General features: G+C 33.9%; 1 non-coding gene across 1 annotated transcript; it reads left to right on the top strand.

The window, feature by feature from the left end:
- The first annotated feature begins 424 nt into the window (after positions 1 to 424).
- LOC121215175 (small nucleolar RNA R71) lies at positions 425 to 531 on the top strand. Its single transcript, XR_005910904.1, has one exon. It is a non-coding gene; the product is annotated as a small nucleolar RNA R71 (small nucleolar RNA).
- The last annotated feature ends 24295 nt before the right edge of the window (positions 532 to 24826 follow it).

The raw sequence follows: 24826 nt of genomic DNA, 5'->3' as shown, positions 1-24826 counted from the left end.
GGGTTATAAAAGTTGGAATGTGATCCCTACCCACCGCTGTTCTGGTTTTGACTTCCCATGTAATAAATGGATTGTGGGTTTAATGGGAAATTTTTAAACAAGTGCCCATTTCCACAATAGACTTGGTGGCTGGGCTGCAATATTATTAAACCCATTAGTAGTAAACTCTTAACCGTTCAAGATATCGAAGATACCTAAGCTGCAAGTGAAGTGAAGGAGTCCACTTCATGTACTCCTACTACTCGTGAACCTGAAGCTATTCGGTTGGTCTGCCACAAGTAATTATTACTAGCAATTCTCTCAATAATCTCATAAGATTCATTATACGTCTTAGAAGAATAACACCATTTGCAAAAGCATCTACTACCATCATCGTATGTGCGTTGAGACCATTGTACAATGTCTCCAGTTGGATGCAATGGGAAATTCTGTGATAAGGAAATTTTCATAATAATTCTTTAAAGCTCTCACTTGCCTCATACAAGGATTCATTGTCCATTTGCTGGAAGGTAGTGATCTTGTTTCACAACTTATCATTATTGCTAGGTGGAAAGTACTTCATTATGAAGCGTTCTTCCAATTGTTGTCGTGTATAAATTGAACTAGGTGACAATGAATTTAGCCAAGCTTTTGCTCTGTCCCTTAGTGAGTATGGGAACAAATTTAGCCTTAATGCATCTTTGGTAACTTCGGCTAGCTTGAAGGAGTCACTCACCTTCATAAACAATCAATGGTGAAGGAAAAGATCCACAGTGGCCATCTCACTGAATTGGTTCACTCTCTGAAGTATCTAGAACATAGCAGGCTTCAACTTGAATTGTAATGCCTCGACCTTGGGTCTAACAATACCCAGATTAAGTTCATTAAAAAGTGGCACGGCATACTGCCTTAAGGCTTGATCCCTATCATCAGCAACGAGGATCGAATCTTGAGCATTTCAAGCTCTATTTCCTTGATCTTGATTTTGATTCTCAATATTCATTTTTTTCGATCTGCCTTTAGGCTGCTTGTCTTCTCCTTTGTCCAAATGTTCTTTCGATTTCAGGATCTATTAGGTGTAAGTCAATGATATGGTCAATACTCATAAACACCTAAATTAAAATTCAATAGAAAATTTAAACCAACTTCCAAAAGTATTAATTTCACAAATAATGTCTTTAAAAATAGTCCCCAACAACAGCGCCAAAAAATTGGAACGAAAAAAATGTGCAAGTGTACACAATCGTTGAAAAGTAATAATGTGATAAGTATAGAGTATTTTCTCTCCAAGGACTATTAAGCAATTCTTTGTGAAAAATTAAAACTTAAACAAATTGGTCGTGGAAAACTAATATAGTTTAAAATGTGGAGCAAACAAATAAGAGTAGATTAACTAATTTAATTAACTACAAATTACCTAAGCATGTAAATTAAAATAAACATAGAAAAATATGCAAGTTTTGAAAAGTTATCACAATTAGCATGCTTGTGTTAGAATAATTTTCTTTCCTAGCTCATAGTTATTTCAACACTATTAAAAGACGTTACAGAGATTCCGTGACAAATCAATCATTTACTAACCTTCATTAAATGGGGTAAAGATGTTAAATATATTTAATTACTAATTCTATCTAGCATATTTCTATGTTTAATAAACATATAATCTCATAAATAAAACATATTACGAGGTTATGTAAGGTAATAATAGTTTTGGTATTATTACAAATTTAATCCCTAAATGATTAAACTTACACCATACAAGTATTTTGTCAATTAATTAAAAACTTGTTTAGATTAATTAATTAATTCAATCACTTCTTTACATCCATAAATGCATAAGAAACATAGTCGTGATTTTACTTGCATGAGTAAATCGATTGAAAACACAAACACCTTTAACAGAAAATAACTTAACCATGGAAATCATATTATTCTAACACCAATAGAATTAAGAAATCATGTTCTTATTGAGAACAAAACACTTAGTTGTAATCATGTTTATGAATTGAACAAAAATAAAATATCAAAACAGAAGAAGAAACTTTAACTGATTTTGGAAGATCCCCGAGGCACAAACTACTTGTTCCTTCTTTTGTTCTTCTTTCTTGTCGTCACCACTAAGCCAATATACTCTGAATATAGCCGAATAAGGTTGCTCTAAGGGCCGTGCAAATTTCTTTTTCAAGAGGGAAGAAACAAAGAATGGAAATGAGAGAAAAGATAAAGTAAATGGAGAGGAAAGAATGAAGAATGGATGACTGAATTGGATGATTTTCAAAGGAAATGAGGGGCCTTATTTATACTAGATGGGGATGGCTACAAATAGCATTTAGGAGTCATAATTTGTTGTTGCAGATTAAACTAGTTTTCATACTTAAGGAACTCGAATATGAGCAATTATATTATGTTTTAAGTAGTTTTTCCAATTTAGTTTTAATTCAATAAAAAGCGTAGTTTTAGTTCTTCTATGACCTTCGGGGCTGAATGAGGCCTAAAAGAAGGCTGACGTACTTAGTGAGTGTGCAAGACACCATTCAAAGGCATAAGAGCTCAAGGTTGGTCATCATGTTACAACACTGGAGTCCAATGTCACAACATAGGGAGCAAAATACAAGAATTCCAAGACTGCCTTTAGTGTCATGGCATAGCCAATGAATATCGTAACACACCCCTAAAGTTGAAGCAAACTACCTTCGATGTCGTAACACAGGCACTGAATATTTCGACACCAATGTTGCAGAAAAAAGAATTTTGGGCCGAGGGCATTTTGATCCGTACAATGTATTTTACATAAAAACATCAACTGACCTAGGGCTAAGGATGAAGGCTAACCCTAACTCTATAAATAGAATTTTTAGACACTTGCTTAGGACGGATTTCAAAGGTTAGAATTTTCTTTGTAATTTAGTTTCAATTTTCAGTTCTTTTTAGACTTATGTTTTCTTTTCAGTTATTTTCATTCATGTTCATCAGCAAACTTGATTTGTGGATTCGACCAAACTCTTTGTGGATTCTATGTTTCATCTATTGAATACAATCAAGATTTCTCTTTAACTCGTATTATTAATTTGTTCTTAATGTCTACATATTTTATCAAGTTTAATATGTTTATGAAATCCATAAGGAACTAATCCTCTTAAAGGAGATTAGTGAGTGAAACTGTGATTAATTAATTACTATGTAGGGTTTTCTTAGTGGACCAACTTTTTGGGATAGGAAGAACTTAAACCCTAGGCCTGACAACCCTAGGAAGTCATTTAGGTGAGAATTAACCCAAAATTAATATTGTCTATCCGTGAATCCCTTACCCCAATCCGGTCTGGACAGTGAGGTCGGGAGATAATTAGTTCTTATCAACTATTAGTTTAGTGGAAGATCGAGAGATCCTACTAGGGTAACGACTAGTTGATTGAGTAGAAACCCAAAATAAGAATTAGTTATGATCACTGAAGCGAGCTAATCACTCATGCTTAGATTTGGTAGAGTTTAAAGATTAGGTTTTCCTTTGTCATTATTTTCTACATGTTACTTCTTTTCATAAATGTATAGATAATTCCTTTCTTGGGTATGATCCTTGGAGTACTGATCGGCTGTAAAAGTCACAGCAATAATGTTCAAGCATACACTGTCGATGCAAGTATAATAGACAGATGTGAGTCAGTCGGATATTGATCCCACAAGGATGGTTGTCTTTTGTCTATTAATGTCGGTGCAATAACTAGATAGAAACGAGGTAAATTGTGAGTATAGCTGTCGAAGCAATAACTCAAAAAAATAAGATAAAGTATGCTATGAATAAACTGGGATCCCCAACATGAATATTTAGCAGTATACTAAGTACTCACACGGTATAAAAGATAGGTGACTGTTGATGCAATAAAATTAATGTATATCTTACCAAATGCCACTCTTTTGTTTAATCTGGGACTTAACCACGCACATTAGCCTCACCTTCCAATGATGGCAATATAGAACTATTAAGAACAAGTGGATTAAATTCCTTTAGTCCTTACTCAACTTCCGCTAAAATGCTTATTAGCTCAAACTATCACTGCACCTTCCAGAGTTAGTGACTGTAATAACACTTTCGTGTTGAGAACATTCAAACCCCCAATATTAAACAAAAAATAAGATTTAATAAGATAACATTTAACAAAACATTCATTGTACTTCCATACAGTAGAAAATATGGAGTAATCACCAGCGTTTTCAAGAAATGAGAAAGAATCAAATGGAGAATACTGTTCCTAGGCTACTCGATTGAATCTATCCATTTCCCCTTGTTCTGCACTTAGATCTCCTCGTCAGGAGTTGATCTGCATCAGTCTTCACATTGGCTCACCCAAAGGAGGCTCAATATGTCATGGCCACAAGCTTCAAAATAGGGTAAGAAAATGGTGATCCAGCAAAAATTCTTTTTTTTCATTCTTCTTACGTTATCCTTTTATGTTTTCCTAAACAGTACCGGTGTCCTTCCCTCAGAATTCTTCTGTCCTTGTTCGTACAGGGTAGTTACAATAGACTAGACAGCTCACTCATGGTTGGTTCTTATTAAATAGCTGTCAACTGCAATGATAATTCTGGATGCAATCTGGAATTAACTCATGCAATGACATTGCGGATATCTACCAACTACGGCGACAATTCTGGACACAATATGGAATTAACTCATGCAGCGACATTAGTGTAGAAAGATAGCAAAATTAAAGATAAAATAGGCTAGGTCACTGAGTTATAAAATGCAATTTAGTAAACTGAACATGCTAAAATGTATGCTAAGGGTAACTAAATGGGAACAATTTAAACAATAAGTAGGGAGAAAACATATGTTCTTTCTACTACAATCACACCCCCAAACTTGAATTTTTACTTGTCATCAAGTAAAATAAAAGCCAGCAAGGCAGCAAAACATTACTACGTAAGGAAAATGAACATTTTAGCGACTTGAACCACCTAAAATCCTAACGAATGAGTCACATTTAGATGAAAGAATATTGCATCGACAATACAAAAGCATGAAATTGTAACACCCCTAACCCATAATCGTCGCCGAAATAGGGTTACGGGGCATTACCAGTTATAACAAAGTTCATACAGATTATCATTTCAAATCAGAACCAATGACATCATAGGTCTAAATTATTACTAAAACTTATTACAAGCCGAATATAAACCTTTATTTGAATCACTTATTAACTAATTGCATAACCAAAACAACATGTTATAATATAATAATGAAATCAATTCAAATCATCTTAATTCATATGTACAAATACCAAATCCACTTATGATTATTACACATTGTAAAATCATATATATAACTAATAAATTAACAACCTATTAAAACATTATTGCCGAATCACAATAAAATTAACCCAACATTTATATTTACAATTTAAGCTATTAAATGTCCAAAAATCACTATCATTATCATTACTAATACTCCATAATCAAATCATCTTCACAAATCATATATCCAATTTATCCAAGTGAACAAATCTTAAACTTTACATATATATATTATCCAAGATTATTTCCACTTCCATCATCACTTAATCAATCACTTGACCAAAAATAAACCACATTAATTTGGTCATATACACACGGCATCACAAACCACATATAAATTCTTCATGTCCTTAACTGTATTGTATATATATATTTATACCATTTCATCTTACAAATAACCAAAGAAACTTCATTAATAACAATCTATCTAATATACAACCAAACAAATTCTAATAATTCATTCAATTATTTTCAAGCCATTAAAACATTATAACCTCCTAATAAACCATGAAACATAGTCCCAAAATTGAATCTAAGTATCATGCCGAATACACACCAAATTAAACAACATTTTTAAGTCATTCATAATGAAAATTATATACACATATCACCTAAGATATATCTTAAAACTTACTTTCAAAATAACCTAAATACTTGGCCTATTCACATCATAATTAATATCATCAACAAGCCATATTTGAATGGCTATATATACATATATAAAAAATTTCAAAATTCAACCAAAACAAGTACTAGCCTATACATGCCATATGTTCAAAAATTTAACTTTTATAGATACCGATAATCGAACGATAGTGTGATTGATTTCGCTGATGATCCCCGACCCTGTAATTAGCTTCCAAAATCTATAAAACCGAGGAAAACACATATACACAATAAGCTATCACAGCTTAGTAAGTCATAAGCAATTAAACAATTTAATGACGTTAATAATTCAATAACAAAACCGAATAATGCAATCATATTCATATGTGCATATTCGAGCTTGCAAAATTTAAATATCAATTATGTAACTATGAACCAATTTCAACTTGGCCGGATATACCTATAAATAATAACATAGTTATTATTTTTCACTTTCAAATCATATACCCATTCTTTGCCGAATGTACTCATTCATATATAACTGCATATAAAACATAATTTTGACCTTTCAGACACTTACCTTTTGGCCGAATATATATAGGCTTTTCACACGCATACATACTTTCATTTACATCATATACTTTTGTATCCCAATTGACATAATCACTAACTTTGATAGCATATATTAATTGAATATTACATACTTATACCAACATAGACATATATGTCACATTTATCATTCATCGGATCAGTACAATTTGTACTAAATAATTTATCGAAGCATTAATAAAATTGCACCATTGGTGCTCTTCTCTCACTTAACTAAATTGATCTCGGTTCCGCACACTTAGTGCCCATTATTTAACATCATTATTTAGTTTCGCACACTTAGTGCTCGATATTCAACCTCATCATTTAGTTCGCACACTTAGTGCTAATCAGATAGCCGTAGCTACTTCATACTCGCACACTAAGTGCTAAATATCAACAAATTGCATTCACATTTATCTCTGCTTCTCAAACATATACACATTCGGCTATCACATATATTTATATATATTTTTTGCATATTTCATTTCAACATATATAATTAATAATTATTTAAAATTTACAACGTCTATTTGCTTAAAACTTACCTCAGACAACGATAGTCTAAATGGAACGATTGCTCAACGACTTTAGTCTTCCCCCGATCCAAGTCTGATTTCTTTAATTCTTGATCTAAACACATTCAAATTGAACTCATTCAAACATAATTTCATTCAATTTTGTCCAACAACAAATAAAAAGGCAATTTACCATTTTGCCCCTAATATTTAACATTTTTACAATTTAGTCCAAATTGTACAAAACACAAAATATTCCAAATTAACCACACTATAGTTTGGCCGAATATTCCCAAGACTCACATAGATCCTTGCATGTCATTTATTTCACCTTTTAATCCCTCAATTTAATATTGCCTTACAAATTAACCCAAAATAATCAAATTCATCAAAAATTCAAAATCAAACATTATAATCTATCACATATATTTCATATTTCATCTTCAACTATTATTAAGTTCAAGTATTCATCAATGGCATATCTCAAAATCACCATCAAATTCTAAAATTAAAGCATGGGCTAGATAGAACACGAAGCAACGATCACAAAAATGTAAAAATCATCAAAAACCGAAACCGAAACATACCTTAACCAAGCTAAAAAAGTGCTGAAACTTAAGAAGCCAAGGATGGTTCTTCTTTTTTCAATATTCGACTAACAAAGATGAGCATATTCATCTTTTCATGACTTATTTTTATTATAATGTTAATATTTACCTTATTACCATTTTAACCTTTTAATAATAATTATGTATAACATATATATAGGTTAACCTTGTCAAATGCCACCCACTATCTAACTTTTGGTCTTATTACATCATAAATCCTCCAAATTAAAAAGACAACCACATTTAGGCGCTTTTAGATTTAACCCTTAAATTTTTTATTTTACGCGTTTAAGCCCTTTTATTAAATCGGACACTGAAACGATAAAATTAAAACACGAAACTTTCACACAATCAATTTCACACATAATAAACACAGAAAATAATATTAAAATATTTTTTAGACTTAGATTTGTGGTCCCAAAACCACTACGTCCGATTAGGGTCGAAATTGGGTTGTTACAACTTTCCCCCCTTAGGGATTTTTCATCCCTAAAAATTTTACCGGTGAATAGGTTTGTATAACGCTCTTTCATTGCATCCTCAAGCTCTCAAGTTTCTTCCTCAACTCCATGCTTATGCCACAGTACTTTAACTAACGGGATTTTCTTATTTCGTAATTCTTTAACCTCACGAGCCAGAATGCGAATCGATCATTCATCATATGTCATATCAGGCTTAATCTCAATCTCTGTCGGACTAACCACATGTGAAAGATCGGATCGGTATCTACGGAGCATCGAAACATGGAATACATTGTGAATCTTGTCCAGCTCAGGTGGTAACAACAATCTATAAGCAACCGGTCCTATACGCTCTATAATTTCATACGGCACAATAAATCTCGGACTCAATTTTCCTTTACCTCCAAATCTGAGTACACTCTTCCACGGCGAAACTTTCAAAAACACTTTATCTCTGATCTGAAACTCAATATCTTTACGTTTTAAATCTGCGTACGATTTCTGACGATCTGACGCAACTTTCAGACTATCACGAATCACTTTCACTTTCTGTTCAGTCTTTTTGATCAAATCGACCCCGTGTAACTTATTTTCACCGAGCTCAGTCCAATACAAAAGTGTTCAACATTTACGACCATACAAAGCCTCATAAGGTGCCATTTTGATACTCGATTTGAAACTATTATTATACGCGAATTCAATCAAAGGCAGGTATCGTTCCCACGAACCTTCGAACTCGAGAATGCAACATCTCAACAAATCCTCAAGTATCTGAATAATTCGCTCTGACTGACCATCTGTCTGAGGATGGAAAGCAGTGCTAAAATGTAATTTGGTACCTAATGTATCTTGCAGTTTCTTCTAAAACCGCGATGTAAACCTCTAATCTCTACCCGAAACAATAGAAATAAGCACACCATACAAACTTACAATTTGAGAAACATACAATTCAGTAAGTTTATCGAGCGAATAATCCGTACAGACTGGGATAAAGTGAGCTGATTTAGTCAATCTATCCATGATAACCCAGATCGCATCTTTCTTACTCGGTTTTAGCGGTAAACCAGACACAAAATTCATCATGACTCTGTCCCATTTCCACTCTGGTACCATGGTCGGTTGAAGTAATCCAGAAGGTACTTGATGCTCGGCTTTTACTTGCTGACAAACTAAACATTTCAGAACAAATTCAGAAATGTCTCTTTTCATACCGTGCCACCCGTAGAACTGTTTCAGATCATTGTACATCTTTGTGCTACCCGGATGAATAGATAACCGACCGTTATGAGCTTCGTTTAAAATCATCTGAATCAACTCTGTATTTCTTGGAACACATATTCAGTTTCTAAACCGTAGACATCCCTCAGCATCAATTTGAAATTCCAAGTCAACATTCGAATCACATTGAGCCCTCTTTGCTTTCAAATCATTATCGGCTTTCTGAGCCTCGCAAATTTGTGTGATAAATAATGATCTTGCTTTTAATTCAGCTACTATTGCACCATCATTTGACATAGCTATATGCACATTCATTGCATGCAAAGTAAATAGTAATTTTCGGCTTAGAGCATCGGCAACAATATTAGCCTTTCCCGAATGATAATCGATCACAAGCTCGTAATCTTTTAGCAATTCTAACCATCGGCGCTGTCTCAAATTCAGATCTTTCTGGGTCATCAAACGCTTCAGGCTTTTGTGATCGGAATAAACATGACATTTTTCACCAAACAGATAGTGGCGCCATATTTTCAACGCCAACACAATAGCGGCCAACTCTAGATCGTATGTCGGATAGTTCTTTTTGTGTGGCTTTAACTGTCTCGAGGCATAGGCTACAACTTTGCCTTCCTGCATCAAAACACATCCCAAACCATTTAAAGATGCATCGCTATAAATAACGAACTCTTTAATTGATTCTGGCTGAACTAATACAGGAGCTTCGGTCAACAAGGCTTTCAACTGGTCGAAACTTTTCTGGCACTTCTTTGACCACTCGAATTTAACATCTTTCTGCAATAGCTTCGTCATCGGGGTTGCAATCATAGAGAATCCTTTCACAAACCGTCTATAGTAACCAGCGAGCCCCAGAAAGCCTCGAATTTCAGAGATATTTCTCGGAGGTTTCCAATCAAGTATAGCTGAAATCTTACTCGGATCAACCCGAATACCCGATGCTGATACGACATGGCCCAAAAAACTAACTTCAAGTAACCAGAACTCACATTTACTGAACTTTGCATACAACTGTTTATCTCGCAAAGTTTGTAACACAAGTCTCAAATGTTTGGCATGCTCGGTTTCATCACGAGAGTAGATCAAAATGTCATCTATGAATACTACTACAAACTGATCCAGATACTGTTTAAAGATTCGATTCATCAAATCCATGAAAACAGTAGGTGCATTAGTAAGTCCGAAAGGCATAACCAGGAACTCGTAATGTCCGTACCTCGTTTGGGAAGCTGTCTTTGGCACATCAGAGTCTTTAACTCGCAACTGATAGTAACCCAATCTCAGATCTATCTTCGAGAACACTAAAGCCCCTTTTAACTGATCAAACAAGTTGTCAATACGTGGCAACGGATATCTATTCTTTATAGTCACCTTATTGAGCTGCCGGTAATCAATGCACATTCTCATCGTTCCGTCTTTACTTTTCACAAACAACACTGGTGCTTCCCAAGGAGAGAAACTCGGTCGTGCGAAACCTCTATCTGTCAACTCTTGCAACTGTGCTTTCAACTCTTTTAATTCAGTCGGTGCCATATGGTACGGAGCTATCGAAATCGGAGTCGTCCCCGGTACTAACTCAATACCAAACTCTACCTCTCGAATAGGTGGCAAACCTGACAATTCTTCGAGAAACACATCCGAATACTCACACACAACTGGTACGGATTCAATCTTCTTTCCATTCACTTTACTATCCAGTACATATGCAAAGTAAGCTTCGCAACCCTTTCTCACGTACTTTTAAGCTAACATCGAGGATATTACTGCCGGTAAACCATTTAGATTGCTAGATTCAATTCGAATGATCTCATCATTCTGGCACCGTAAATCAATAGTCTTTCTTTTGCAGTTTACAATAGCATCGTGCAAGGTCTACCAATCCATACCCAGAATTATATCGAACTCGTCAAATGGTAACAACATCAAATTAGCTGGGAAATACGAGTTTTGAATCATCAACAGACAATTCTTACAAACTTTGTCAACCAGAACACATCGGCCTAAGGGGTTTGATACTCTAATCATAAACTCAGTAGACTTAACAGGTAGAGTCTTACTGGATACAAAAGTTTCACACACATATGAATGAGTCAAACCAGGATCAATTAATGCAATTACACTAGTATCATAGAGAGTGAATATACCAGTAATAACATCTGGAGATGAAGCCTCCTGACGTGCGCGAATAGCATATGCTCTCGCAGGTGCGCAAGCCTTAGACCGAACTGCTGTGTTCGTAGCCCCTTTCTGGGTACCACTCCTAGCTCCCATGTTTCTGGGTGGTCTACCTCTAGCTGCAGCACTACTCGTCCTCACACTCTGAACATTATCTTCCTCAACTGATTCCGGACAATCCCAAATGAAATGATCCCGCGATCCACATCTGTAATAAACTCTATTGCTATACTTCCCCTAACATTCACATACATGTTGTCTTCCACACTGTTGACACTCAGGTTTATTATTTCTGACACTGCCAACACTTGATTCTTGTGTAATTTGTGGCTTGGAGTTAGAATATTGTTTCACACGTCCTCTATTTGCATACCCAACTGAAGCATTTGAACGACTGGGTGCATCTCTAAGTCTTTTTGATGAAGACTGATACGGTTTACTCATAGATCTTTTTCTCTTGTCTCTAGCTTCAGAATCTGCTTTCTTCTTTTCTTTGCTGAGTTCTTCCGCTTTACAAGCTCTTTCAACTAAAACCACAAACTTGGTCAAATCAAGAATTCCAACCAGTAGTTTAATGTCTTCATTTAAGCCCTCGACGAATCGTTTTCCAATTATTGCTTCAGATGAAACACACTCTCGAGCATATCGGCTAAGTCTTACGAACTCCCGCTCATATTCTATTACGGTCATAGGACCCTGTTTAAGTCTGAGGAATTCCTTGCGTCTCTGATCGATAAATCTCTGGCAGATGTATTTCTTACGAAACTCTATCTGAAAGAATTCCCAAGTGACCCATTCTTTCGGAACAAATGAAACCAGTGTATTCCACCAGTGATATGCAGTGTCTCGAAGTAATGATATAGCACATTTCAAGCACTCATCGGGTGTACACGATAATTCATTGAACACACGGATAGTATTGTCGAGCCAAAATTTAGCCCGCTTAGCATTGTCATCAACTGTGGCCCTAAAATCTTAAGCCCCATATTTTCTAATTTTATCGACAATGGGCCTATGAAATCTCATCGGATCAAGTACTTGAGGCACCACAGGTATCGGAGGTGGATTAGTCTGGGGTAGGGGTTGTTGTACAGCCGGATTAGTCTGGATATACTGAGTAAACCAATCATTCATCATTTGATAAAAGGCTTGTTTAGCCTCACCCTCTTGGGTACTCGAAGTCGGTCGAGAATCAACCGGCACTGTCCCTTACACAGGAGCAGGTGCTATACTCTCAACATCATCAGCTACGGCTCGATCAGGATCAGGATCCATTTACTATATAAAAACACATTTTTTTAATGTCAAGAATCATCACACTATCGCAGTATATATTATGGCATGTATAGGTATACTCAAACGCGCTACGTTAGTCCTAGAACCGACTAAACCGTAGCTCTGATACTAATCAAATGTAACACCCCTAACCAGTAATCGTCGCCGAAATAGGGTTACGGGGCATTACCAGTTATAACAAAGTTCAAACAGATTATCATTTCAAATCAGAACCAATGACGTCATAGGTCTAAATTATTTCTAAAACTTATTACAAGCCGAATATAAACCTTTATTTGAATCACTTATTAACTAATTGCATAACCAATACAACATGTTATAATATAATCATGAGATCAATTCAAATAATTTTAATTCATATGTACAAATACCAAATCAATTTATGATTATTACACATTGTAAAATCATATATATAACTAATCAATTAACAACCTATTAAAACATTATTGCCGAATCACAATAAAATTAACCCAACATTTATATTTACAATTTAAGCTATTACATGCCCGAAAATCACTATCATTATCATTACTAATACTCCATAATCAAAACATCTTCACAAATCATATATCCAATTTATCCAAGTGAACAAATCTTAAACTTTACATATATATATTATCCAAGATTATTTCCACTTCCATCATCCCTTAATCAATCACTTGACCAAAAATAAACCACATTAATTTGGCCATATACACACAGCATCACAAACCACATATAAATTCTTCATGTCCTTAAGTGTATTGTATATATATATTTATACAATTTCATCTTACAAATAACCAAAGAAACTTCATTAATAACAAATTATCTAATACACAACCAAACAAATTCTAATAATTCATTCAATTATTTTCAAGCCATTAAAACATTATAACCTCCTAATAAACCATGAAACATAGTCCCAAAATTGAATCTAAGTATCATGCCAAATACACACCAAATTAAACAACATTTTTAAGTCAATCATAAAGCAAATTATATACACATATCACCTAAGATATATCTTAAAACTTACCTTCAAAATAAGCTAAATACTTGGCCTATTCACATCATAATTAATATCATCAACAAGCCATATTCGAATGGCTATACATACATATATAAAAAATTTCAAAATTCAACCAAAACAAGTACTAGCCAATACATGCCATATGTTCAAAAATTTAACTTTTATAGATACCGATAATCGAACGATAGTGTGATTGATTTCGCTGATGATCCCTGAGCATTTAATTAGCTTCCAAAATCTATAAAACCGAGGAACACACATATACACAATAAGCTATCACAGCTTAGTAAGTCATAAGCAATTAAACAATTTAATGACGTTAATAATTCAATAACAAAACTGAATAATGCAATCATATTCATATGTACATATTCGAGCTTGCAAAATTTAAATATCAATTATGCAACTATGAACCAATTTCAACTTGGCCGAATATACCTATAAATAATAACATAGTTATTATTTTTCACTTTCAAATCATATACCCATTCTTTGCCGAATGTACTCATTCATATATAACTGCATATAAAACATAATTTTGACCTTTCATACACTTACCTTTTGGCCGAATACATATAGGCTTTTCACACGCATACATACTTTCATTTACATCATATACTTTTGTATCCCAATTGACGTAATCACTAACTTTGATAGCATATATTAATTAAATATTACATGTTTATACCAACATATACATATATGTCACATTTATCATTCATCGGATCAGTACAATTTGTACTAAATAATTTATCGAAGCATTAATAAAATTGCACCATTGGTGCTCTTCTCTCACTTAACTAAATTGATCTCAATTTCACACACTTAGTGCTCGTTATTTAACATCATTATTTAGTTTCGCACACTTAGTGCTCGATATTCAACCTCATCATTTAGTTCGCACACTTAGTGCTAATCAGATAGCCGTAGCTACTTCATACTCGCACACTCAGTGCTAAATATCAACAAATTGCATTCACATTTATCTCTGCTTCTCAAACATATACACATTCGGCTATCACATATATTTATATATATATTTTGCATATTTCATTCTAGCATATATAATTAATATTTATTTAAAATTTACAACATCTATTTGCTTATAAACTTACCTCAGACAACGATAGTCAAAATGGAACAATTACTCAACGACTTTAGTCTTCCCCCGATCCAAGTCCGATTTCTTTAATTCTTGATCTAAACACATTCAAATTGAACTCATTCAAACATAATTTCATTCAATTTTGTCCAACAACAAATAAAAAGGCAATTTACCATTTTGCCCCTAATATTTAACATTTTTACAATTTAGTCCAAATTGTACAAAACACAAAATATTCCAAATTAACCACACTATAGTTTGGCCGAATATTCCCAAGACTCACATAGATCCTTGCATGTCATTTATTTTACCTTTTAATCCCTCAATTTAATATTTCCTTACAAATTAACCCAAAATAATCAAATTCATCAAAATTCAAAATCAAACATTATAATCTATCACATATCTTTCATATTTCATCTTCAACTATTATTAAGTTCAAGTATTCATCAATGGCATATCTCAAAATCACCATCAAATTCTAAAATTAAAGCATGGGCTAGATAGAACACGAAGCAACGATCACAAAAATGTAAAAATCATCGAAAACGAAACCAAAACATACCTTAACCAAGCTAAAAAAGCGCCAAAACTTAAGAAGCCATGGCTGGTTCTTCTTTTTTTCAATATTCGGCAAGCAAAGATGAGCATATTCATCTTTTCATGACTTATTTTTATTATAATATTAATATTTATCCTATTACTATTTTAACCTTTTAATAATTATTATGTATAACATATAGATATAGGTTAATCTTGTCAAATGCCACCCACTATCTAACTTTTGGTCTTATTGCATCATAAATCCTCCCAATTAAAAAGACAACAACATTTAGGTGCTTTTAGATTTAACCCTTAAATTTTTTATTTTACGCGTTTAAGCCCTTTTATTAAATCAGACACTTAAACGATGAAATTAAAACACGAAAATTTCACACAATCAAATTCACACATAATAAACACAGAAAATAATATTAAAATATTTTTTAGACTTAGATTTGTGGTCCCGAAACCACTACATCCGATTAGGGTCGAAATTGGGCTGTTACAGAAATAGTAAGATTGCACTTTTATCAAAGCCAGCATCATGCTTCAAATCCTAAATTCTATCTACCAATACAACATTTATTGTACAATACTAAGTATTTATATATATGAATGAGTTTTTTTTTACGAAATAAGGGATATCGTTGCATTACTGTACCCTTGTTCCTGAGAAGTAATGATGGGGTGCAACAAACCCCTAGGGAGTACGTAATTGCGCCAACACACACTCATACAACGACGACCTATTGCTAGATTTATTTTTCTAACACTTGTATTGGAGTGTTCCCTTTTTAACATTCCACAATGCACTCACTTTGGAGTGTCAGTTATTTATAACTATATATATAAGCATCGGTAGAAGGTAGTTTCATTCAAGATTCATGGAATACTACTAGTCTTTTATTACTAATGCAACCTAAATCATTCGTCAAAGTATTGAAGATACAATATTTAGTCAAATTTATCTAACTTATTCATTGACAATATGATCCAAGAATTAAGCATCGAATGCAACAACAAAAAATTCGAACAATTATGTATAAACCATGTCTCGACATTGAAGACCATGTCTCGAGACATGTTTCCTCTATTCAGACCCTTACATTCAATGTTTGGATGTCTTGAGACATTGGGATTTATGTCTCAAAACATTAAGCCCTATTTCTCGAGACTAGTTTCAAAACGTAGCTCTCCTGCTTTCGTCCTTTGGTTTCGATGTTTACTTTTCTTGAGACAAAAGGACACATTTCTAGAGACTTAGTAGTTGATGTCTCAAGACCATCACTTAAAAATGCATGGAATGATCAATTTATTCTTGATGTTTTGAGAAAATGGCCTCATTGTCTCAATACCAAATGGTAAAAATGTCAAAAATGTATTTTTTTTTAACTACAAGCAATAAGGATGCCAAATCATACTTATATGAACCATTATACCAATCTATCTTAAAACATTAACTTGACATTCAAACACTTATCATTAAAACCTGATATCATCCCAACTAATACCTCATATAATGACATATTTAATCAACCATGCACAAAAACCAAAACTTATATTTACATAGCTAAATGTTATCACCAAAAATCACTAAGTGATTAAAACATACTTCAAGTTATACCAATATATCATCACATCAAGACTTAATATTTCACTTTAATTACTTAGTTGTATATGTGTAAAACCATCTTAACATTTAATTGTCAATCATGAATTTGGCATCCAAAACACCTTATCAAATCCTAATGATAACTAAACCAATGTACCACACATAAATATGCATGATTCATTATTTGCAATATCAAAACTTATGCTTACTTGATCAAATATCATTGTCAAAGGTTATAAAGTGGCCAAATAGGTCCCAACTTAAATAACTACAACCCATATTAATCAAAATACCTTATAGGACCTCTAGTTACTTAGGTACATGTCAATATTATTGGATCTAGTGCCATAACTGTAGTATTTTCGTTTGTACACTTGTAATTTTTTTCAAACAGATTGATTAATATAATTATTCACAAATTAAATTAATACACTTTGTATATTGTCCTCATGTGTTTTTGCATGTAAAGAAAAATAGAAGCAAATATTAGCTCACTAGTTGTTTAATGTTTCTCTAATACTAAACGGTATTACGCGATCGAATCATAATACGACAAGATAACTTATATTAGTAAACGAACCTAAACATGTCCTTAGTCTAATCGAAAATGAGCAAACCGGTTGAAAGACTAATATGACATCTATCAAGTCCGATTTGGGAGATGCTTTGTCTTGGGCATCGAAACGGATGACTCCCAAAAGATAGAGACATAGATGTGACTGACTAGATTAAAGTACATTGAACTGGACCCAAGCAAAATAGATCTTGAATTCGTTTATAGATTTATTCACTTGTGATGTTCATAGTATGGCATACCTAAACCCTAAGTGGGTGATAGACTATGTATGTGTGACTCATATACTTTGATGTAAGTAAAGTCTGAGTTCAAATAGATAAGAAATCAAAAGCTAGTACGTTGGATATACGACTTTTGTAGTATGTAGCATCATTCACAATAATGGAATTCATAACCCAAAGTATGGATAAATGATATCCTCTCATTGGCATTACATGATAAATGAAAAATAAACTTGGTCACGAGTCGTTCGTCTTTGTGATGAATGACTTAGTTACTGTTTGATAGTAATTGACTTTTCATGAAGGAAGATGTAATGGTTATCATGCGATAAAATAGGATTATATTGGGAGAGCGGATTTATCCTAAAGAGATTAAGGATATCCTATGAGGATAGCACACTTATGATAAGGTCATTGGACGGGCATTGATCGAGTAGCTTTCGTAATGGTATGTCATTAGGGAGAGCTCAGTCACGATACTGTAGTGGAATGACTTCGCGACTAAATGAGTTTATAATTAATAGGCGAAAATTTGGAACTTAATTATAAATCATCTGAGCGCTAATAACATATGTCCAATCGGTGTCTCCACTAGCTCATTGAAACCAAAAATTAATTACATGTTGAGCCAAATGAATAGAAATGATAAAGTTAGGGAAATGAGAAATATTCGAAAATGAATTTGATTTTCTCACTAAGTGTGGAAATGATCTGAGAATCAATTTATAGTTTTTTGCATTATTAATTAATTAATTAATTGAAGTTTGAAAATGGAATTAAATTAATTGGTCATTATGAAATCTGTTGAATGCAGAAATTAAATATATTTTCTCATAGATTCTTTTACGGTAAAGTTGTCATAATTTTAACGGAATTAAAATTGGGTTGAGAAATTTATTTAATTAGAAAATTAATTTAAATAAATTAATTTATAATGTTTATTTTAGAAAATAGAAAAGCATGTGTTGGGTTGAATTAAATTATAAAGTGTTGGGTTAAATGTCCATAGAGCACTTATAATTGAACCTAATATAAAAGAGACTCGTATCCCTATCCAAATACATATGAGGGGAAGCACACCCTATTAAGCCCTCTCTCTCCTAGTTCAACTAAGTGATTTTTTTTAGTAAAAAGGCATTAAATGCATTCTACTAATTTGACTATGGTTTCACTTCCTCTCTCTATAAATTGATGGCACTGGTAAGGCTAAAAACACAATAAGTTACACACAAATTTTGAGGTATTGTTATTCTGCCCGAAAATAGTCAGAATTTATTTCTAAGTATAAATTCTATCTTCTAGGAATAACAATTCTATCAGTTTCTATGAGAGAAAGAAATTTACTTTCCTACTGAAAGTAAGAAAATTATTTCTAGTTTTGTGTTTGAATCATAATTATTTAAGCCCACACTCGAAGCAGTTCGTAATATGAGAATAGTGGAGAAGGTCATTTAGTTGAAAGTCAAGAATGACAGGGATCCATCTTGCTCAAAGCAAAGGTATATTTCAGGAAATATTTATTACTATAAATATCACAAATCGGCTGAGTTTTCAAAATTTTATTTTTTTTATGTGCAAGAAAATCATTTTTGAACCGAATATTTCCCAACAATTACCACTCACAAAACATAACAAAATCTTACAGAGATTTACCTAGGTACAAAGCACTTCTCACCCACAACAACTATAACACCCCTAACCCATCTCTGTCGTAGGGTTAGGGTTACGGAGTGTTAGTGTACAAAACAGAACTTTAAACCTCAATATAGAACAAATATTTCAATTTATGAATAATTTTCAATATCTCATTACAATCATAGCAAATATACACATTTAAGCCTTAAATCAAAACTTCGGGGCCTTAAAAATAATTTAAAAGCAATCGGGGATCATTTTGAAAGAAATTAGAAAATTAGGGAAAAATATGAAAAAAATTAGGAAATAGGGGGCACATGGCACACAACTCTGTGACATAGCCCAGACATTGTGTGCATTCGAAGTAGGGAGACACGACCATGTCTTAGCCTGTATGTGTATTTAAAATAGGGTCACACGACCGTGTCGCAGGTCATGTACTAGACTATGTGTATATTCGATGTTCGGTCACAAAGCCGTGTCATGGGTCGTGTTCTAGACCATGTGACAAAGTGTTTTGAGACACAGGGCTGTGTTGTAAGTCGTGTCATAAGTTGTGTCTTAGACCGTGTGAAACCTGCACTTAAAATGTAAATGACACACAATCGTGTGAGGTGTCTGTGTGTGGCACGGGGCCATGTGACACCCTGTGTCCCAGGTCGTGTGCTCCAAATTTAGGCCCCTTAAACAAGCCAAACTAAACCATATATTCACATAACCAAAACATATCAAAAGGCTTCATTGACATCAAACCCTATACATGACATTCCTAACCATAATTCAAAATAACCAAAACTACCAAAGTGATTGTTGGAAAGTGTGATAAGACTTTGACAAGGTTCCAACCGATCGAGCTTCTGATGATATACAAAACAGAAGTAAACAATTACTTAAGCAACTAATTCTTAGTAACCTCATATAAGAGAAACTTGAACTTACCATTCCTCAACATTTAATTACTCAATCATGGTCATTAAATTGACTTTCCTATTTACAACATTCCACATCATTAGTAGAAAATTTAAGCATATAACACCAAAGAAATATGGCATATCTCATGAATTGAATTGCATTTGTTCATCTTGCTTACATGATTGATTAGTACTTATCCATCCACTTGCAATTTCCAAATTTACCATTTCATAAAATCATTAACTATAACACCTTATACTCGCCCGGTCGCCGAGCCCGGATATCAGGATGCTACACCACCGTCTCATGTCATTCACAACAATTAAAAGCTTATTCTAGAAGAAACGTCATCCATTTTAGTATTTGCTCGAGTTTCAAGTGAAACATGCTCCTAATTACCATTAAGTCTTGCTAAACATGCCTTAAGCATCATATAATAACATTTGTACATACATAAGGGTAACTTAGCAAAATTTTCCAATCAAGTATGTAGCTATCGATTCTGGCACATAAGTATCAATAATCGATACCAAAATAGCATTATGTTTTTTTCCCAAAAATAAAACACCCAAAATTATTGGTACCTTACGAAAAGTATCGATAATTGTAAGCTACCGATAATTTTACCTCGAGTATTGGTACTCGTGATATGGTACCGATACCAATTTATGATTCTGACTTCCTGTATATTTCAAAATCACAGAGGTATAGTTTTTAATACACAAATATCAATACCTCTGCTCCAAACCTCAAAAACACAGCACATATAAGCCTACCGACTGTTCCAACACAAAATCTACTCCACATGCATCCATTACTATATCAAATAAACATCAAATCGTCCATAATAGGGTTTTCAACATCAAAATTAGGTCCAAGTAGTAATCAGCCTAATACGAAACTGTTAGAATTAAGTGACCCAAATCCTTATTTAAATAAAATACTATGGTAAAATAAAATAAAAGTAAAATCCCTATAGAATTATACTTCTTTTATTTTATTTTAGAATAAGGTTTTTTAAACCTTATTAAACTCCATCTATTTGATATTATTTGAATAAGGAGTTTCACTCCTATTAGAATAAGGTTTACAAGCCTATAAATAGGCATAGTCTACTCCTCTTGTAATTAATTTCTTCGACATAGTGAATTTTCTTCTCCTCTGCCCGTGGTTTTTTTTCCGAAAGGGTTTCCACGTAAAATCGGTGTGTTCTTTATTTTTCTATTTCTATTTTTATTTGGGATATATATTGTCATTACCGATATTATATTTTTCAAAAATTGGTATCAAAGCTTTCGGGTTGTTCATCTTAATCACGGTAATGACATCTTTAAAGTACGAAATTCTACTGTTGGATCACAACACCAGATTTGAGTTGTGGCAGATAAAGATGCAAGCAGATCTTGCACAGATGGACTTAGAGGAAGCCCTAATAGGGGTAGATAAGATCCCTTCAACTTTGACGGAAGAAGAGAAGAAGCGCAAGGATCGAAAGGCGTTAACACAGTTACATTTGCATTTTTCTAACGAAATTTTGCAGGATGTGATGAAGGGAAAGACTACTGCTGGATTATGGAAGAGGTTGGAACAAATATCTATGTCAAAAACTCTAACTAGCAAGTTACATATGAAGCAGCGTCTTTATGCTCATCGTTTGGAGGAAGGTGCATCTGTACACGAACACTTAACAGTGTTCAAAGAAATTCTCTCAAACTTGGAGGCCATGGAGGTTCAATATATTAAGGAAGATCTAGGGTTGATTCTACTTTGTTCGTTGCCCCAGTCTTATTCAACCTTTAGATGCACGATTTTATATCGCTGCGAGTTTCTCACAGTTGATGAGGTTTATGATTCTTTAACCTAGTATGATAAGATGAAGTATCTTGTGGTTAAAATCGACTCTCAGATAGAGGGTCTTATTGTTCATGGGAGACAAGATCGAAATGCTGATGATGATCATGGAAGGACACAAGAACGGAATCCTCGCAGTAAATCTAAGGGTAGATCGAAGTCTTCAAACAGAGGTAAAACTTGTAACTTTTGCAGGAAGAAAGAGCACATTATATCTGAGTGCTATAAGCTACAGAACAAGATCAAAAGGGAGACTGCGAATCAAAATGGAAAACAACTAGAAAATTCTGGTAAAGCTGATGTTGTAGAATATTACAGCGATGGTGAACTTCTAGTCGCTTCTGTCAACAATTCCAAAGTGAGCGAGGAGTGGATCCTTGATTCGGGTTGCACCTTCCACATGAGTCCCAATCGAGATTGGTTTACAACTTATGAAAAGTGTCTGAAGGTATTGTGTTGATGAGAATTAATGCTTCATGTAGAATTACAGGTGTTGGAACAATTAGAGTTAAAATGTTTGATGGAGTTGTCAGAACACTCAGTGACGTACAACATGTTCCAGAATTAAAGAGAAATTTAATTTCATTAAGTACTCTTGATTCAAAAGGGTACAAATACACAGCTGAAAGTGGGGTTTTGAAGATTTCCAAAGGTTCCCTCATTGTGATGAAAGGGCAAAGAAAGACTGCCAAGTTATATGTTTTGTAGGGTTCTACTGTGACTGGTGATGTAGCTGTGTCATCCTCTTCCTTGTCAGATAATGATATTACTAAACTTTGGCATATGCGCCTAGGGCATATGAGTGAGAATGACATGGCAGAATTGAGCAAAAGAGGACTTCTTGATAGGCAAGGAATTTGTAAACTGAAGTTCTATGAGCACTACATTTTTGGGAAGCAAAAGAGAGTTCGATTCACCAGAGGAATCCATAACACGAAGGGAACGTTAGAGTATATTCATTATGATCTATGGGGGCCATCCAGAGTGCCTTCGAGAGGTGGAGCTAATTATATGCTAACTTTTATTGATGATTTTTCCAGAAAAGTGTGGGCGTTCTTCCTGAACCAGAAAAGCGATGTGTTTTCCGCATTTAAGTTTTGGAAAACCATGATTGAAAAACAAACGGGAAAGCAAATAAAATATCTCCGCACAGACAATGGCTTAGAGTTCTGTTCTGATGAATTTAATAAATTGTGCAAGTTAGAAGGGATCATGAGACACTTGACAGTTCGTCATACTCCACAGCAAAACGGCGTTTCAGAACGAATGAACAGAATGATCATGGAGAATGTTCGATGTATGTTGTCAAATGCCAACTTATCAAAATCATTTTGGGCAGAAGCAGCCTCTACTGCATATTTTTTGATCAACTGATCTCCATCCGTTCCCATTGAGAAAAAGACTCCACAAGAGGTATGGTCTGGTAATCCTGCTGACTATTCTGATTTAAAGATCTTTGGTTGTCCTGCATATGCTCATGTTGATAATGGAAAATTGGAACCGAGATCTATTACTGTGTTTTTCTTGGTTATAAAGCTGGTGTAAAAGGGTATAAGTTATGGTGTCCTGAAAATAGAAAAGTTATGATTAGAAGAGATGTTGTTTTTGATGAAACTGTTATGCTACCTAACTTATCTCTTAAAGACTCTTCCAATAAAGAAAATCAAAAGCAGGTGGAGCATTAAATTGATCTAGAATCTACAACAGAGTCGACTACTAAAGCCAGTACAAAAATTCAAAATATAGTTGCTTTTTCACCACAATACTCTATCGCCAAAAACAGAACTAGAAGAGAAATTAAACCTCCAAAGAAGTATGCCGAGGCTAATCTAGTTGCTTATGCTTTAAATGTGGCTGAAGATATAGATGCAAACCAAGAGCCATCTAATTATTCTAAGGCGGTTAGTTGTGAAGACTCAGAAAAGTGGCTGTTTGCTATGCAAGAGGAGATGGAATCACTACACAAAAATCAAACATGGGATCTTGTGAAACTTCCTAAAGGTAAAAAGGTTGTTCGTTTTAAATGGGTGTTTAAAAAGAAAGAGGGGACTCCAAGAGTTGAAGAACTCAGATATAAAGCAAGGCTTGTTGCAAAGGGTTACAGTCAAATTCCAGGAGTGGACTTCACAGATGTGTTCTCTCCAATTGTGAAGCATAGTTCGATTCGAGCTTTACTTGGTATTGTGGCCATGCATGATTTGGAGCTTGAGCAGTTAGATGTAAAAACTGAATTTTTGCATGGAGAACTTGAGGAGGATATTTACATGCAACAACCAAAGGGTTTTACAATTTCAGAAAAAGAGGACTATGTTTGCTTACTGAAAAAGTCCCTTTACGGTTTGAAACAGTCACCAAGATAGTGGTATAAGAGGTTTGATTCATTTATGACTTCTCATGATTTTAAAAGAAGTAGTTTTGACAGTTGTGTTTACTTTAAGAAAAATAGTAATGGTTCATTTGTATATCTACTCCTTTATGTTGATGACATGTTGATAGCAGCGAAAGATAAACGAGAAATAAGAAAGGTCAAAGCCCAACTAAGTTAAGAATTTGAGATGAAAGACTTGGGAACAGCAAAGAAGATACTTGGTATGGAGATTCTCAG

Source organism: Gossypium hirsutum, chromosome D02 (genome assembly GCF_007990345.1).
Source record: "Gossypium hirsutum isolate 1008001.06 chromosome D02, Gossypium_hirsutum_v2.1, whole genome shotgun sequence".
NCBI lineage: Eukaryota > Viridiplantae > Streptophyta > Magnoliopsida > Malvales > Malvaceae > Gossypium > Gossypium hirsutum.
The sequence above is the reverse complement of the archived record's forward strand: the minus strand, read 5'-3'. Positions and strand labels throughout refer to the sequence as shown.